This window comes from Bubalus kerabau, chromosome 15 (genome assembly GCF_029407905.1).
Source record: "Bubalus kerabau isolate K-KA32 ecotype Philippines breed swamp buffalo chromosome 15, PCC_UOA_SB_1v2, whole genome shotgun sequence".
NCBI lineage: Eukaryota > Metazoa > Chordata > Mammalia > Artiodactyla > Bovidae > Bubalus > Bubalus kerabau.
The window spans coordinates 3,675,416-3,693,754 of NC_073638.1; positions in this window are offsets into that span (position 1 = coordinate 3,675,416).

The window sequence follows — 18,339 nt, forward strand, 5'->3', positions numbered from 1 at the left end:
GAGCTAGGACCTGTGCCCCACATTACCTGTAACAGAGTGTGGAGGAAAATATGCCAGGTGCTGTAAAAAGCAGTGAGAATTTAACTACATTTTGGTAAAGAATTTGCCTGCAATGCAGGAGACTTGAGTCCAACCCCTGAGTCACGAAGTTTCCCTAGGGAAAGGAATAGCAACCCACTCCAATATTCTGGCCTGGAGAATCCCATTGACAGAGGAGCCTGGTGGGTATGATCCATGGGGTCACAAAGAATTGGACATGACTGAGCGACAAGCACAGGTATATAAAGGTAGGGTGCAGGTATATGCTCTCTCTTAGCATAAGAGAGAATGGAACTCCTGAAAGCCACAGACATACAGATATTTCATTCACAGTCACAAGTTCTTCTTCACAAACCTTCGCTGTGCTTGCCAGAAAGATCCAGAACAGGCAAGAGGCCTGCTGATGCATGCCTAGAAAGACAGTTTGTCAGTTTCTTATAAAGTTAAACAATACCACTGAACACTCTTATGCCTAAGTATTTACCCAAGAGAAATTAGCAAATTAACACTTTTATTCATACAATATCCTACATGTGAATCTTTATAGTGGTTTTACTCATAACTACTCAAAACTGGAAATAGCCTAAATATCCACCAAATAGTGAATAGATACATTTTGATGTATCCATAAGGTGAAACAGTAGTCAAAAACAAGGGGAAACATGCTTCTGATACACTTTAAAGCATGGATGAATCACACATTTACTATAAACTGGATACAAGAAGGGCTTCCCTGGTGGCTCAGATGGTAAAGAATCTTCTGCAATGCAGGAGACTTGGATTTTCAGTATTCTTGCTTGGGAAATCCCACGGACAGAAGAGCCTGGCAGCCTAGACTCCATGCGGCCGCAGAGAGTCAGACACGACTGAGTGATTCACACACACACACACACACACACACACACAAGAAGGCAGAATGGAAAAGGTACATACTAAATTTCATTTATATTACATTATGAAATGTAGGAGAGAAATATAGGAATAGAATACAGATCTGAGATTTGTATAGGTTAGGGTGGAGTTAAGGTTTGACTTCAAGGGCATGGATGGATTTTTTAAGCAATTTAACTATTCTGTATTTTGATTGTGTTAGTGGTTACATGAATGTATATGTCATAGAACTGTGCACTGAAAAGGGTGAATTTTCATTTCTAAAAAAAATAAATAAATAAAGTAATATAATGAAACCTCCTCCTCTTTGATAAATGGAGCATTGTCCCTGGCTTGATGAGTGGAAGGAGAAGCATGGAAACCAATTTTAGTTTTAGAGGTCAACCATCTAATGCAACAGTTTTCATCATAATTCTGCTCTCTTTTCTTTAAAACCAAACTATAAATAGCTGAGCAGTCTATTTGGAAAGTTCAATTCAAAATAGCTGGTTAAATTTGTCAGTTTGTATATTTAGGCCTATATATTCATATTTGAAGCAATATCCTAAAATACTCTGAGAAAGATACAAAATACTTTAAACAAAATATTTCACGTTTCAAACAAAAGGAATAATCTTATATTAGTTTTTAATCAGCCTTTTAATTTTAAGACAAATATAATATTTTAAGTGATACTACCACCTAATTTTAGAAAATACTTATTTTTATTCTGAACGCATAATGTAAAATTCAAACCTAAAAGTTTGCATTTGTGTGCATGTGTGTGTGTGTGTGTGTGTGTGTGTGTTTAGCTTACATTTCCCTAAGCTGATAACTGAAGAAAAACCTCTACCACAGATTATATTTGCTGTGAAATGCAAAAACAGACAGTGTCCTTTGGCTTTCTGAAAAATGGATACATATGCCATCTATAATTTTCTCTTATTATTTGCATGTAGGAATTGCAACCAGACTTGTTATGAGTGAAAAAAAAAAAAAAAAAAAAAACCCACCATAAAGACTTTAACTAATTTGTTTTCCTTCCCAATATTGAAGAAAACAGTAAAGTGCCTACCTTTGTCCCTAGTTGAGTGCAAAAGAACACTCTAGCCCAGGGGTCCCTAACCTCCAGGTTGCGGATGGGTACCTCCTATCAGGTTAGTGGCAGCATTTATTAGAAATAAAGTGCACAGTACGTGTAACATGCTTGAATCATCCTGAAGCCATCCTCCCCACATTTGGTTTGTGGAAAAATTGTCTTCCACAAAATTGGCTCCTGATGCCTAAAAGATTGGGGACCACTGCTCTAGCACACCTGAAATCACAGATGTCATATTGTGAGAAATTGCTCTTCCCACAGTGTCAAACTACTTGGCAGACTCTTCTAGAAGCAGTTGGTGAGACTAGAAGCTTCTGAACTGCCTTGAGGGCTGTCATATGCCTTATTTGTTGTTGAATTAATGGTCTGTTCAGGAATCCTGACCTCAAATTCTGAAGTTTGCATACAGAATCAAGTTAAGTGAATAAAAAATAAAAAACAAAATCAAAGTAAAAGCATCGTATTATTTCAGCAGTCTTACAAAATCAAATCACACCATTCCCAGATGTGATATTTTGTGATTGGTGTGTCATGGAGTAAAATAGCTGAAAATCAGCAATTTATCTTGCTATTGATGCAATCTGAGCCATCTCTTTGATCTCTCCTTTACTGAGCAAGCACTGTATGATCTCCATTGTAATAGGCACTAGTGCACATAAATGAACAAGGTATGGGCCCTGTGGTAAAAAATCTAAGGCAAGAAAGATATGTAAAAAAAAAATTGATGCATTGCTTCCCAGTGAAGTTTTATATATGTGTGTGTATATATATATACAGATATATATAAATAAATATATATACATGTATGTATATATAAACATGTATCCATGAAACACAAGGAAAGGACAGCAAAATCTCCATCAAATCATTGGGAATCTTACAAGGTTGTATGTAATCCATCTCAGTATTAAAGAATAAATATGAATTTTCCAGATAGAAAAAAAAAAGAAAAAGGCATTTCAGGCAGACAAAAGCAAGTATATGGGAAAGGAAAATATGTGCTGAGAAAATACTAATGCATATATGTGGAATTTAGAAAGATGGTAACAATAACCCTGTATACGAGATAGCAAAAGAGACACTGATGTATAGAACAGTCTTATGGACTCTGTGGGAGAGGGAGAGGGTGGGAAGATTTGGGAGAATGGCATTGAAACATGTAAAATATCATGTATGAAACGAGTTGCCAGTCCAGGTTCGATGCACGATACTGGATGCTTGGGGCTAGTGCACTGGGACGACCCAGAGGGATGGTATGGGGAGGCAGGAGGGAGGAGGGTTCAGGATGGGGAACACATGTATACCTGTGGCGAATTCATTTTGATATTTGGCAAAATTAATACAATTATGTAAAGTTTAAAAATAAAATAAAATTTTTTAAAAAAATTTAAAAAATAAAAGTTTTATGTTTAAAAAAATAAAAGAAAATGGTGAAATGTAATAAATAAGGAGAAATGCTTTGAAGAAGTTACAGGATGCAAGACAGAAGAGTTAGATATAAATAAAATTTAGAAATAAGGTTAACTTTACTCTAGATATTGCTCTTTTGTTGCAAGTCACAGAGAACCTTAAACAGAAAATCTGAGGCAATGATGAAATTTGTGTGGATGTAAGGACAAAAAAAAGTCAGCTTAAAGCTCAACATTCAGATAACGAAGATCATGGCATCTGGTCCCATCACTTCATGGGAAATAGATGGGGAAACAGTGGAAACAGTGTCAGACTTTATTTTTCTGGGCTCCAAAATCACTACAGATGGTGACTGCAGCCATGAAATTAAAAGACGCTCACTCCTTGAAAGGAAAGTTATGACCAACCTAGATAGCATATTCAAAAGCAGAAACATTACTTTGCCAACCAAGGTCCATCTAGTCAAGGCTATGGTTTTTCCAGTGGTCATGTATGGATGTGAGAGTTAGACGGTGAAGAAAGCTGAGCACCGAAGAATTGATGCTTTTGAACTGTGGTGTTGGAGAAGACTCTTGAGAGTCCCTTGGACTGCAAGGAGATCCAACCAGTCCATTCTGATGGACATCAGCCCTGGGATTTCTTTGGAAGGAATGATGCTAAAGCTGAAACCAGTACTTTGGCCACCTTCTGCAAAGAGTTGACTCATTGGAAAAGACTCTGATGCTGGGAGGGATTGGGGGCAGGAGAAGAAGGGGACAACAGAGGATGAGATGACTGGATGGCATCACCAACTCGATGGAAGTGAGTCTGGGTGAACTCCGGGAGTTGGTGATGGACAGGGAGGCCTGGCATGCTGCGATTCATGAGGTCGCAAAGAGTTGGACACGACTGAGCGACTGAACTGAACCTAAGGACAAAAAGCATAGTATATTCACACCTTAAGTGCAATACAAATCTCACAGGATCTCTATACTCTCTTTATTGTTCAGTGACCACATGGCCTCATTCTTTCTTCTTTTCTCTGTTTATTCCATTTTTTTCTTTTAAAAAAACTTTTTATTTTGTATTGGGGTATAACCAATCAACAGTGTTGTGGTAGTTGCAGGTGAACAGTGAAGGGACTCAGTCATACATGTATCCATTCTCCCACAAATTCACCTTCCATCCAGGCTACCACATAACACTGAGCAGAGTTCCTTGTGCTATACACTAGCTCCTTGTTGGTTGTTGTTTTTGTTTAGTCACTAATTTGTGTTCAACTCTTTTGCAGCCTCATAGACTGTAGCCTGTCAAGCTCTTCTGTCCATGAGATTTCTCAGGCAAGAATACTGGAATGGGTTGCCATTTACTTCACCAGGGGATCTTTCTGACCCAAGGATTGAACCCACATCTCCTGAATTGGCAGGCAGATTGTTTACCACTGAGGTTATTCATTTCAAATATAACAGTGTTTACATGTCTTCTCTTCTGATAGACACTGTCTTTTTGCATGGTTGTCAGTTTTTGATATGTTCTTAAATTGAGCAATTGCATCCTGAAATATAAATGAGCTTCATCTCAGGAATAGCCAACTGGTTAAGCTACAGTGTATTTGTCATTCTGTGATCATTCTGTATTTGAAGATTTGAGGCAGGCTTCAGGACAGATTTTTTTTTTTTTCTTTAGGTTGTTATAGACTCTTTAATTCATCCTTTCTCCTATATATCTATTAGACATTGTTGGAAACTCTAGGTTCATTATATATATATAATAGCTCTTTACATCATATACCTTTGTCCTTTAGCATTTCAATTTGAGAGAGTTGCTTAGGTCAAGTTTCTATTGCCTACTTAAATTTTCTAATGTGCTCATTCTATCTATTGAAACATTTCTTCTCTTACTCCACATCCTTTTCTTCCTTTTCCTTCTTCTTCTAGTGAATTCAGAGCGACTTCACTTTCACTTTTCACTTTCATGCATTGGAGAAGGAAATGGCAACCCACTCCAGTGTTCTTGCCTGGAGAATCCCAGGGACAGGGGAGCCTGGTGGGCTGCCGTCTATGGGGTCGCACAGAGTCGGACACAACTGAAGTGACTTAGCAGCAGCAGTAGCAGCAGTCTCCTTTTTTTTAATGAAATTATGCTCTGCTACATTGGGGTAACAAATTAATCCTGAATTTTTAGTGGCTTATTATAGTAATACTTGTTATTGTCTCAAAAAAATGATGGATTCAGGGAATCTTCCTCTACTTGAGGACTCTGAAATCAGAAACTTATGGCATTCAGGTAATAATGTCAGGGAAAGAAAGTCTGAATAAATTCATGAAATACTATTAAGGACCAGGTCTACATAATTTTTACTCACATTCCATTGTCTGTAACCCAGTGACTTAATTTAACTGCCAAGAAATTTGGCATCATAAAAAAGGAAAAGGAAAAATATTTGATAAAGAGTGCATACCTTTGTTGTTGCCAAAATTGTAATCTTCAAGATATTAATAGGTGATACTATTCCTTTTATATTATTTGTAGTTATCTAAAGTTCTCTTTGTTTTCTTCAATTTCAGCAAATAGTTTTCAGCAAAACTATTGTTTCTGCTGCAGCAATTGACCCCAAAGTATAATCGCTGTTCATAACCTCCTTCTTTTACTGGCTATTCTAAGTGCTACTCACTCTCAGGCAATAATTTTGCTGATCTAGGAGGCCAGATCTTCACCCATGGTGGGATAACTCAGATCTTCATCCTGGTTGCATGCCCTTTCAGATCAAATTTGCTGCAAATTTTCACCTAAATTTGCCACTGGGCATGAATGAATAAATCAGAACCTCTGTGTATCCTGATTTCAGACACACTCCTCCTCACCCCAATAATATAGCAGCAACACTCTCACCTCAATCTAATGTCCAACCAATGGTAAAGAATCTGCCCACCAATGCAGGAGCTGTGGGTTTGATCTCTTGGCCTGGAAGGCCCCCTGGAGAAGAAAATGGCAATCCACTCCAGTATTCTTGCCTGGGAAATCCCATGGACAGAGGATCCTGGTGGGTTTCCATGGGGCTGCAAAAGATTCAGACATGACTTAGCCACTAAACAACAACAATTTTTGCTAGAGTACTAACTCCTTTTTTCCTTTCTAGCCTGTCCACTGTCATAGGAGTGGACAAAATATCCAGTGCCAGCTAGATCTCCAGGCTTGAGGAAACCTTATTGTGCCCTGGTGAAACTACCCTCCCTTTAAAACGGAACTCTAGTTCAGTTTGGAGGAAAAGTGGTAAAAATTACCCAAGTGAGTCAGTGCTATTCATTGATAGTGAACAGTATGTACTCCTAATTTAAGAGACATCTATTCTACTATTGGGACATCCCAGGTGGTCCTAGTGGTAAAGAACCTGCCTGCCAATGCAGAAGACATAAGAGATGAGGGTTTGATCCTTGGGTCAGGAAGATCCTCCGAAGGAAGGAATGGCAACCCACCAGTGTTCTTACCTAGAGAATCCCATGGACAGAGGAGCCTGGGGGCTACAGTCCATAGGTTCTTATAGAGTTGGACATGACTGAAGCAACTTAGCACGCAGGCACACACATTCTACTATTGAAGATATAGCACCATATAATACCTGTTGACTTAGACTTGAATTCCTCAAAGATTCATCTAAAAGAGCTCAATTCAGATGTATCTTTAATGAAGTCACTCTAATGTCCTATCAGGAAATAGTTTTTAAATGATGCAGAATAATATAGGACAAATGGATCTTATGTTTCTATAATATTTCTTTCCTATATTTTGTATATCTCCTATATTTTAATATTCCTTGTCAAATAGGCTCATTAGCCCAAAACTATGTTATGATAATTCCATGATCATAAAATTGATACTTTGTGAGCCTGAGATCATAATGCTAGCTGAGACAGTGAAGATAAATCTATATCTAGAAAGCATGGTAAGCATATTATTTCATGCAGTGCCTCAAATAAGGAAGAAAAAGGAGATTATGTCATGATAAAATGGTCATTCTAAAATTTATTTTATTGCATTGTCTTTGGTAGCATGTTTCAAAATATTACTAAAGGTAGATATTCATTAATCTTGATAGTGATTGACTGGATATTACTCTCATCAAACAACAATTATATCCTCTAATATAGATTCTCATTTCATCTTGTAGACTAGTTTGATTATAATTGACTGCTACCAAAGACATGTGTTAGACATCTACTATATCTAAAGCACTTAGATAGGTGCATGACCTGGAAAGCTGACAGTTTATTGGCAGGACTAAGAGATAATAGCATTAATACAAGTCAAATATATAGAAGAATAAGCAGTATTATGAAAGTGCTGATGTGGGAATAGTTTATTTTATCTAGGTAATTAGGAAATGATCACAGAAGAGTTAACAATTGGATTGGGCAATGAAAAATTGGTTGAATCAAGTCATAAAAAGTTGTAGGAGCAAAGATATGGAGGAATTAAAACTTGTAATATATTTGGGAAAGGGAGAAAAACTCAGGGATACAATTCAGTACAAAGAGAAGTAGTATGGGAACGATAGAATATGTGACCAGACAAATATGTTAAATGACATATTATTAATATCTAATGCTCGTGAAAATGCATAAGTATTCAGATGTACTTGAAGCAAAAGTAATATGTAAAAAAGTGGCGTGAAATCCTGAGGAGATTTTGAGCCAAATTATAAAACTTTGAGTAGAACAATAAAGAAATGATAAAGAATTGATACCAAATAAAACATTTTGAGATCACAAGTAACAAAATTAGTGAAGGAGGAAGAAGAGAGTGGAATCAATGAAAACAACTACTAATTAATTAAATGAGGCTAGATAAAACGTTTTAAAAAAGTATGAAGTATAGAGTAGCAAAAGGCAAGGATACAAGATAACAAGTGTGATAGACATATTGATAGTAAAACAAATGTGAATCAATGATAACAGCAGATACTGTAAGTGATTCACCCATCTCCCATCAGCCTTTACCATCTCCCTGCACTCTGGCACAAATTCCAACTACCAACACCTCTGATTCTTTGCCTCAAAGTTGTCACTGACCAGCAGAGCCTGCTCTGTCTTCTACATGGTTGGGCTAGAAGCCGTGGTGAATCAATTATCTTCAGGATCCCTTAATCAATAGCTGATAGGACTATTTGAATCATTATCCCCATCTCCCTTTTCCCTGACTGGGATGATTCTCAAGTGCTTGTTCTTCTCTTCTTCTCTCATTTCTTTATACCAGGTACTCATATGGTACACATCTTTTTAAATTTTATTTTTAGTTGAAAGATACTTGCTTTACAATATTGTGTTGGTTTCTGCTATGCATCAATCTGCTATGAATCAGCCATAGATATATATATGTACCCTCCCTCTTGAAGCTCCCTTCCACCTATCACTCTATTCCACACCTCTATGTTGTCACAGAGCCCTGGTTTAAGCTCCCTGAGTCATACAGCAAATTTCCCCTGGCTATCTATTTTACATATGGTAGCACATATGTTTCCAACTACTCTCTCCATTCTTCTGACTCTCTCCTAGGCCCCCCTCCCCTCAGGTCCACAAGTCTGTTTTCTATGTTTGCATCTCCATTGCTTCCTGAAAATAGATTCATCAGTATCATCTTTTGAGATTCCATATATATATGCATTAATATACATAAGTCAGAAAGAGAAAATTATGGTAATGTACTTATTTGTTTTATTCCCTTCTTTGTATTATCTATGTTCTCTCCAATGGTGTTTTCCAGAATCACTCCCCAAATATACTACTTGCATTTCAATTATTTTCTTCAAGATATTCTATTAGGAGAACCCAATTAAAATAGGTTTACTGGAAATAGTCCTACACATCCTCGGATTGGAAAACTAAGAATGAACCTGTTCCTAGGAATACATCACCAACAATTCACTTAAAGTGGCTAGAGATAATCACTGGTGCACTTTAATATTACAATTACTAATGCTCTCACCTGAGGAGATAAAAACAAAGTATCAGTGAACTGGAATTCACTGATGTATTGATTTTATATTGCATCCATAACGTTACTATAAACTTAGTGACTTGACACAACTATATTATCTTTGAGTTCTATAGAAATCCAATACAGATGTCAATAAACTATCATGTGTCAGGAGGTCTGTGTTTCCTCTGGAGGCTCAAAGGGAGCATCCATTTTCTTGTCTTTTCAGCTTCTAAGAAGCCATTTGAATTCCTTGGCTTCGTGCTACCTTCAAAACAAGTAATGTTACCTGTCTCTGACTATTCCTCCATGGAAAGATTTTCCTCTGACACTTTATGAGTCCTGCTTTTAAGAATCCATGTGATTGGGAAGAGTCAGGGAGGGATAAACTAGAAGTCTGGGACTAAAACATACACACTATTAAAACTATATTTCAATAAAGATTTTAAAAAGAACCTATGTAATTATGTTGATTTTACCCTGATAGCTTTGTTCAGTATGACTGGAGATGGAAGTGAAGCCTAATGCTGTATAGAACTATATTGCATAGGAACGTGGAATGTTAGGTCAATGAATTAAGGTAAATTGGAAGTGTTCAAACAGGAGATGGCAAGAGTGAACACCAACATTTTAGGAATCAGTGAAGTAAAATGAAATGGAATGAGAGAATTTAATTCAGATGATCATTATATGTACTACTGTAGGGAAAAATCTCTTAAAAGAAATGGAGATGGAGTAGCCATCATAGTCAACAAAAGAGACCAAAATGCAGTACTTGGGTGCAATTTCAAAAATGACAGGATGATTTCTGTTTGTTTCCAAGGCAAACATTCAATATCATGGTAAACCAAGTCTATGACCCAACTCTAACGCCAAAGAAGCTAGGGTTGAACAGTTCTATGATGACTTACAAGGCCTTCTAGAACTAACACCAAAAAAGATGTGCTTTTCATCATAGGGGACTGGAATTCAAAAGTAGGGAGTCAAGAGTTGCTTGGAATAACAAGCAAGTTTGCTCTTGGAGTACAAAATGAAGCCGGGCAAAGTCTAACAGAGTTTTGTCAAGAGAATGTACTGGTAATAGCAAACACCTCTCCCAACAAAACAAAAGAAGACTTTGCACATGGACATTACTAGATGGTCAGTTTTAAAATCAGATCTATTATAATCTTTGGAGCAAAAAATGGAGAAGCTCTACACAGTCAGCAAAAACAAGACTGGGATATGAGTGTGGTTCAGACCATGAACTCATTGCAAAATTCAGACTTAAATTGAAGTAGGGAAAACCACTAGACCATTCAAGTATGACCTAAATCAAATCCCTTACAATTATACAGTGGAAGTGACAAACAGATTCAAGGGGATAGATCTGATAGACAGAGTGGCTATAGAACTATGAATGGAGGTATGGGACATTGTACAGGAGGCAGGGATCAAGACCATCCCTAAGACAAAGAAATGTAAAAAGGCAAAATAATTGTCGAAGGAGGACTTACAAATAGCTGAGAAAATAAGAGAAGCTAAAGGCAAAGCAAGGAGAAAAGGAAAGATAGATCCATCTGAATATAGAGTTCCAAAGAACAAGGAAAGATAAAGCCTTCTGCAGTGATCAATGGGGAGAAAAAAAAAAAATAGAGGAAAATAATAGAATGGAAATAGAGATCTCTTCAAGAAAATTACAGATAACAAGGGAACATTTAATGCAAACATGGATACAATAAGTGACAGAAATTGTATGGACGTAACAGAAGCAGAAGAAGAGGTGGCAAGGATACACAGAAGAACTATACAAAAAAGATGTTAATGACCAAGATAATCACGAAGGTTTGTTCACTCACCTAGAGCCAGCTATCCTGTAATGTGAAGTCAAGTGGGCCTTAGGAAGCTTCACTATGAACAAAGCCAGTGGAGGTGATGGAATTCCAGTTTAGCTATTTCAGATCCTAAAAGATGGTGCTGTGAAACTGCTGCACTCAATATGCTAGCAAATTTGGAAAACTCAGCAGTGGCTACAGCACTGGAAAAGGTCAGTTTTAATTCCAATCCCAAAGAAAGGCAATGCCAAAGAATGTTCAAAGTAACACACAATTACACTCATCTCACATGCTAGCAAAGTAAGGCTCAAAATTCTCCAAGCCAGTCTTCAACAGTATGCCAACTGTGAATTTCCAGATGTTCAAGCTGGAGTTAGAAAAGGCAGAGGAACTAGAGATCAAATTGCCAACATCCATTGGATCATCGAAAAAACAAGAGAGTTCCAGAAAAACATTTCTGCTATATTGACTAGGGTAAAGCCTTTGACCGTATGGACCACAACAAACAGTGGAAAATTCTCCAAGAGATGGGAATACCAGAAAACCTTACCTGCCTCCTGATAAGTCTGTATGCAGGGCAAGAGGCAACAGTTAGAAATGGTCACGGAACAAAGACGGTTCCAAATTTGTAAAGGAGTACGTCAAGACTGTATAGTGTCACCCTGCTTATTTAACTTATATGCAGTGTACATCATGTGAAATGCTGGGCTAGATGAAGCACAAGCTTGAACCAAGATTGCCAGAAGAAATGTAAATAACCTCAGATATGCAGATAACACCACCCTTATGGCAGAAAGAGAAAAACAAAACAGACCCATGATGAAAGTGAAAGAGGAGAGTGAAAAATTTGGCTTAAAACTAAATATTCTAAAAACGAAGTTCCTGTCATCTAGCCCCATTACTTCATGGGAAATAGATGGGGAAACAGTGGAAACAGTGACAGACTTTATTTTCTTGGGCTCCAAAATCACTGCATATCGCAACTGTAGCCATGAAATTCAAAGATTCTTGCTCCTTGGAAGAAAAGCCATGACAATCCTAGACAACTTATTATAAAGCAGAGACTACTTTGCCAACAAAGGCCCATATAGTCAAAGCTATGTTTTTTTCCAGTAGTCATGTATGGATGTGAGAATTGGAGTATAAAGAAAGCTGAACACCAAATAATTTATGCTTTGAACTGTGGTGTTGGAGAAGACTCTTGAGAGTCCCTCGGACTGCAAGGAGATCCAACCAGTCAATCCTAAAGGAAATCAGTCCTGGATTTTCACTGGAAGGACTGATGCTGAAGCTCCAATACTTTGGCCACCTGATGCCAAGAACTGGTTCATTGGAAAAGACCCTGATTTTGGGAAAGATTGAAGACAGTAGCAGAAGGACATGACAGAGGATGAAATGGTTGGGATTGCATCCCTGACTCAGTGGACATGAGTTTGGTCAAGGTCTGGGATTTGGTGATGGATGGTGAAGCCTGGTGTGCTACAGTCCATGGGATCCAAAGAATCAAGCACGACTGAGAGACTGAACTGAATTGAGTTGTTCATAAGTTCTATTTCTTCCTTGTTCAGTCTGGAAGATTGAACATTTATAAGAATCTCTTTTCTTTCAGGTTATCCATTTTATTGTCACATTCAGTTCAGTCCCTCAGTTGTGTCCTACTCTTTGTGACCCCATGAATCACAGCAAGCCAGGCCTCCCTGTTTGCCACCAACTCCTGGAGTTCACCCAAACTCATGTGCATCGAGTCAGTGATGCCATCCAGCCATCTCATCCTCTCTCGTCCCCTTCTCCTCCTGCCCCCAATCCCTCCCAGCATCAGGGTCTTTTCCAATGAGTCATATAGTTGTTCGTAATAATCTCATAATCCTTTGTATTTCTGCATTGTCTGTTGTAACCTCTCCTTTTTTATTTCTAATTTTGTTGATTTGATTCTTCTCTCTTTTTTTTTTTTTCTTGATGAGTCCAGCTAAAGGTTTGTCCATTTTGTTTATCTTCTCCAAGAATCAGTTATTAGTTTTATTAATATTTACTATAGTTTATTTCCTTTCTTTTTCAGCTATTTCTGCTCTGATGTTTTGATTTCTTTCCTTCTGCTAATTGTGTGTGTGTGTGTGTGTGTGTGTGTGTGCTGTTGTTCTTCTTCTTTCTCCAGTTGTTTTAGGCATAAAAATAGGTTGTCTATTTAATGCTTTTCTTGTTTCTTGAGGTAGGATTGTATTGCTATAAAATTCCCTCTCAGAACTGCTTTTGCTGCATCCCATAGGTTTTGAGTCGTCATGTTTTCATTGACATTTGTATCTAGGCATTTTTTTATTTCTTTCATAACCTGTTGATTATTTAGAAATGTATTGTTTAATCTCCATGTGTTTGTGTTTTTTATCTTTTTTTCTTGTAATTTATATTTAATCACTTAGCCTTGTGGTCAGAATAATTCCTTGATATAATTTCAATTTTATTAAATTTATTAAGATTTGATTTGTGACCCAAGTTGTGGTCTATCCTGGAGAGTGCTACTTGTGCACTTGAGAAGAAAGTATATTCTTCTGCATTTGGATGGAATATCCTGAAGTTATCAGGGAGACCCATCTCATCTAATATATTATTTAAGACATATGTCCTTATTAATTTTCTGTTTTGATGATCTGTTCATTGGTGTAAACGGGGTGTTAAAGTCTTATACTATTATTGTGTTACTGTCAATTTCTATTTTTATGTCTGTTAGTGTTTGTCTTATATATTGAGGCACCCCTATGTTGGGTGCATATATAGTTACAGTTGTTATGTCTTCCTCTTGGACTGAACCCTTGATTCTTATGTAGTGTCCTTCCTTATCACTTGCAATATTGTGTTTTAAGGTCTACTTTGTCTGATATGAGGATTGCTACTCCAGCTTTCATTTGCTTTCCATTTGCATGGAATATATATTTCCATCCTCTCACTTTCAATCTATATGTGTCTTTAGGTCTGAAGTGGGTTTCTTGTAGACAGTGTATATATAGGTCTTGTTTTTGTACCAATTCAGCCAGTCTGTGTTTTTTGGTTGGAGGATTTAATCCATTTTAATTTAAAGTAATTACTGATAAATATATTCCTATTGGTATTTTCTTAATCATTGGGGGTTTGCTTTTGTAGATTTTTTACTTCTCTTTTATTTCCTGACTATATAAGTCCCTCTAACATTTGTTTGGTGGTACTGAATTCTATTAACTTTTACTTGTCTGAAAAGCTTTTGATTTGTCCATCAATTTTGAATGAGTTCCTTGCCAGGTAGAGCAATCCTGATTATAGATTTTTCCCTTTCCATACTTTAAATATATCCTCCCATTCCTTTCTGGCTTGCAGAATTTCTGCTGAAAGATCAGCTGTTAAACAAATGGGCGTTTCTTTTGTATGTTACTTGTTGCTTTTCCCTTTCTGCTTTTAATATTTATTCTTTGTGTTTAATCATTGTTAGTTTGTTAGTATGTTCCCTGGCATGTTTCTCCTTTGATTTTTCCTGTATGGGACTCTTTGTGCATCTTGGACTTGATTGACTATTTCTTTTCCATGTTGGGGAAAGTTTCAACTACAATGTCTTCAAAAATTGCTTTCTCATACTCTTTCTTTTTCTCTTCTTCTTCTGGGAGCCCTATAATTCCAATGTTGGTTCATTTAATATTGTCCTGGGGTCTCTGAGACTATCCTCAGTTCTTTTCATTCTTTTTACTTTATTATGCTCTTCAGAAATTATTTCCACCATTTTATCTTCCAGTTCACTGATCCGTTCTTCTGCTTCAGATATTCTGATATTGATTCCTTCTAACATATTTATAATTTCAGTAATTGTGTTACTGGTCTCTGTACGTTTATTCTTTAATTATTCTAGGTCTGTGTTAATTATCTTGCATTTTCTCCATTCTGTTTTCAAGGTTTTGATCATCTTTACTATCATTATTCTGAATTATTTTTTCAGGTAGTTTGCCTATTTTCTCATTTATTTGGACTTCTGTGTTTCTACTTTGTTCCTTCAGTTGTGCAGTATTTTTCTACCTTTTCACTTTTTTTTTTTTTAACTTGTTGTGTTTGAGGTCTCCTTTTCCAAGGCTTCAAGGTTGAATTATTTCTTCCTTTTTGTTTCTGCCCTCCTAAGATTGATCCAGTGGTTTGTGTAAGCTTCATATAGGGTGAGATTTGTGCTGAGTAGTTTTTTCCTCTGATGAACAGGGCTGAGTAAGATGGTAATCCTGTCTGCTGATGATTAGATTTGTATTTTTGTCTTGTTTGTTGTTTGCATGAGGCTTCCTGCACAGGGTGCTAATGGTGGTTGGGTGATGCCAGGTCTTATATTCAAGTGGTTTTCTTTGTTGGAGTTTTCATATTTGATACTCCCTAAGGTTAGGAGTTCTGTGGCAATCTAGGGTCTTGGAGTCAGTGTTCCCACTCCAAAGGCTCAGGGCTTGATCTCTGAACTGAGCCTTGAAGAGCAAGCATATCTTCTACACCTGGTTATCAGAGGCCATGCCATTATATTGTAGGCATTTAAAAACTGGCTTTTCCTGAAGACTTGGCAGAAGCTGGACAGACTCCTATTTTGATGCACAACAAACACACGGGCACAGAGTTCCCTGAGGCCAGAAGCACCACACAGGGCACTAACAAGATGTCTACCCATGTTAACAACATGGAAAGAACCTGAAGAAGCAGCTTCATATGCAGAAGAAAGTTACCAGAAGCCTCACGTGCAGGAAGACCAGGTCTCACTTGGACTATATGGTCTCATGTGGACTATAAATGTGGTAAACCTGAGCCCGCACCTGCTGCACTGGCAAGTCTATGGTATTTTAATTAGATTCACTCACCTTGTGTCTGACCTTACTGAGGCTCAGGTTTTTGTGTCTTAGCTCAGAAGGAATTTAGAGAGAGTCAAAGTGAAAGACAAGAAATATTTTTATTTATATAGAACACTTGTAAATGATGCCAAACAGGCAAGCAAGGGAGTTCTGCCCTAAGGATTAAGGGGGGGTGGGGTACGATTTTATAGTCAAAGGAAAGAGGGAGGAGCAAAGACCATCTTTCTTCAAATAGACATGAGGCTTATATCCCTAGCTCCTACATTGTATCAGGAATGAGAGTGTCTGACCCTATAAAGTCAAAGTAGGATTATCAATGGATTTACCATGTGGTGCAATGGTAAAGAATCCTGCTAATGCAGGAGATGCAAAAGACTCCCTAGACTGGGAAGATCCCATAGAGTAGAAAGGTTATTATAGTTCTTATTCAAATCAGTAGATGGGTGGTGAAATTTTTATTTGACTTAATGTCCTGGGGCACATTTCATGTTTTTATTTATGGCTTTATAGTTGGCAACCCACTCCAGTACTCTTGCCTGGGAAATCCCATGGATGGAAGCCTGGTGGGCTGCCGTCTATGGTGTCACACAGAGTCGGACACGACTGACATGACTTAGCTTAACTTAGTTAAGCTAGCCTGCTTAATTCCATGGGAGTTCCAATAGCTTTCTTGAGCAATCATTAACTTACAGTGGTCTCCCAAAGTTCCTTAGGTTTCCGTCTATCCATAGTCCCTTACTGGGATTTCTACAGCTACATATCCATGGGGTTCTCCAGGCAAAAACACTGAAGTGGTTTGCCATCCCCTTCTCTGGTGGATCACATTATGTCAGAACTCTCCAACATGACCCATCCATATTGGGGCATGACCCATCTACACCATGACCCGTCCTACACAGCATGGCTCATAGTTTCACTGAGTTAGACAAGACTGGGATACATGTAGTCAGTTTGGTTAGTTTTCTCAGATTACGAGTTTAATTCTGTCTGCTCTCTGATGGATGAGGATAAGAGTTTGTGGAAGCTTACTCTGATGCTGGGAGGGATTGGGGGAAGGAGGAAAAGGAGACAACAGAGGATGAGATGGCTGGATGGCATCACCGATTCGATGGATGTGAGTTTGAGTGAACTCCGGGAGTTGGTGATGGACAGGGAGGCCTGGCGTGCTGCAATTCATGGGGTCTCAAAGAGTCAGACACGACTGAGTGACTGAACTGAACTGAACTGATGGTGGGGGACTGGCTGTGGGGAAAACTGGGTCTATGTTGACCAAAGGTCTATATAGTCAAAGCTATGGCTTTTCCAGTAGCCATGTACAGATGTAAGAGTTGGTCCATAAAGAAGGCTGAGCACCGAAGAACTGATGCTTTCGAACACTGGTGTGGGAGAAGATTCTTAAGAGTCCCTTGGACTGCAAGGAGATCAAACTAGTCAATTCTAAAGGGAATAGACCCTGAATATTCACTGAAGGACTAATGCTGAAGGTGAAATTCCAATAATTTTGCCACTTGATGTGAAGAGTCGACTTATTGGAAAAAATTCTGATGCTGGGAAAGATTGAAGGCAGGAAGAGAAGGGGATGACAGAGGGCAAGATGGTTGGATGGCATTACTGACTCAATGGACATGAATTTGAGCAAACTCTGGGAGAGAGTTAAAGACAGGGAAGCCTAGCATTCTGGAGTCCATGGAATCGCAAAGAGCTGGAAAAGACTGAATAACTGAACAATAACAGCTACATTTATAACTATTATATTCTATTTATATCAGGTGAATATGTACTAACAGAGGAATGAGTAACTCCTCAAAGTTATGTCTAAGGGGATAACCACGTGTTCCTTACCTCCAGGATCCTACCAGATTCTCACAGTGAAAATTCAAAAAAATAAATAAATAGCCTTTGAGTTTATATCAAGAAGAAATGACAGTTAGCTTCTTTGATATATTTTCAGAGATAACAGTGACCTACTCTCTAAAGAAAAGGACTATTTAATACTTTCTAAGGAAGGGCATTTATCCCATTCAGTCCTATCTAGCCTTTCTATGTCACCTACAGGTAAGGGAAAAAATATTCAGGGACATTTGTGAAGGTCACAGGCCTGGGGCCCAAGTCCCCAATACTAATATTTAATCATAAATTTATGTAATACTTGTCTTCCCACACATTTTACCACCACATAAAAAAGACTTTGATATAAAAATGGTAGTTTACAGCTGAACTGTATGACACAGACTCTACTTAAGAAGGAGATCTTTGTTCCTCTTTGCCAAAAATAACAGGATAAAAACAAGGACACTAGAAGAAATTGAACCTCTGACACCGATGT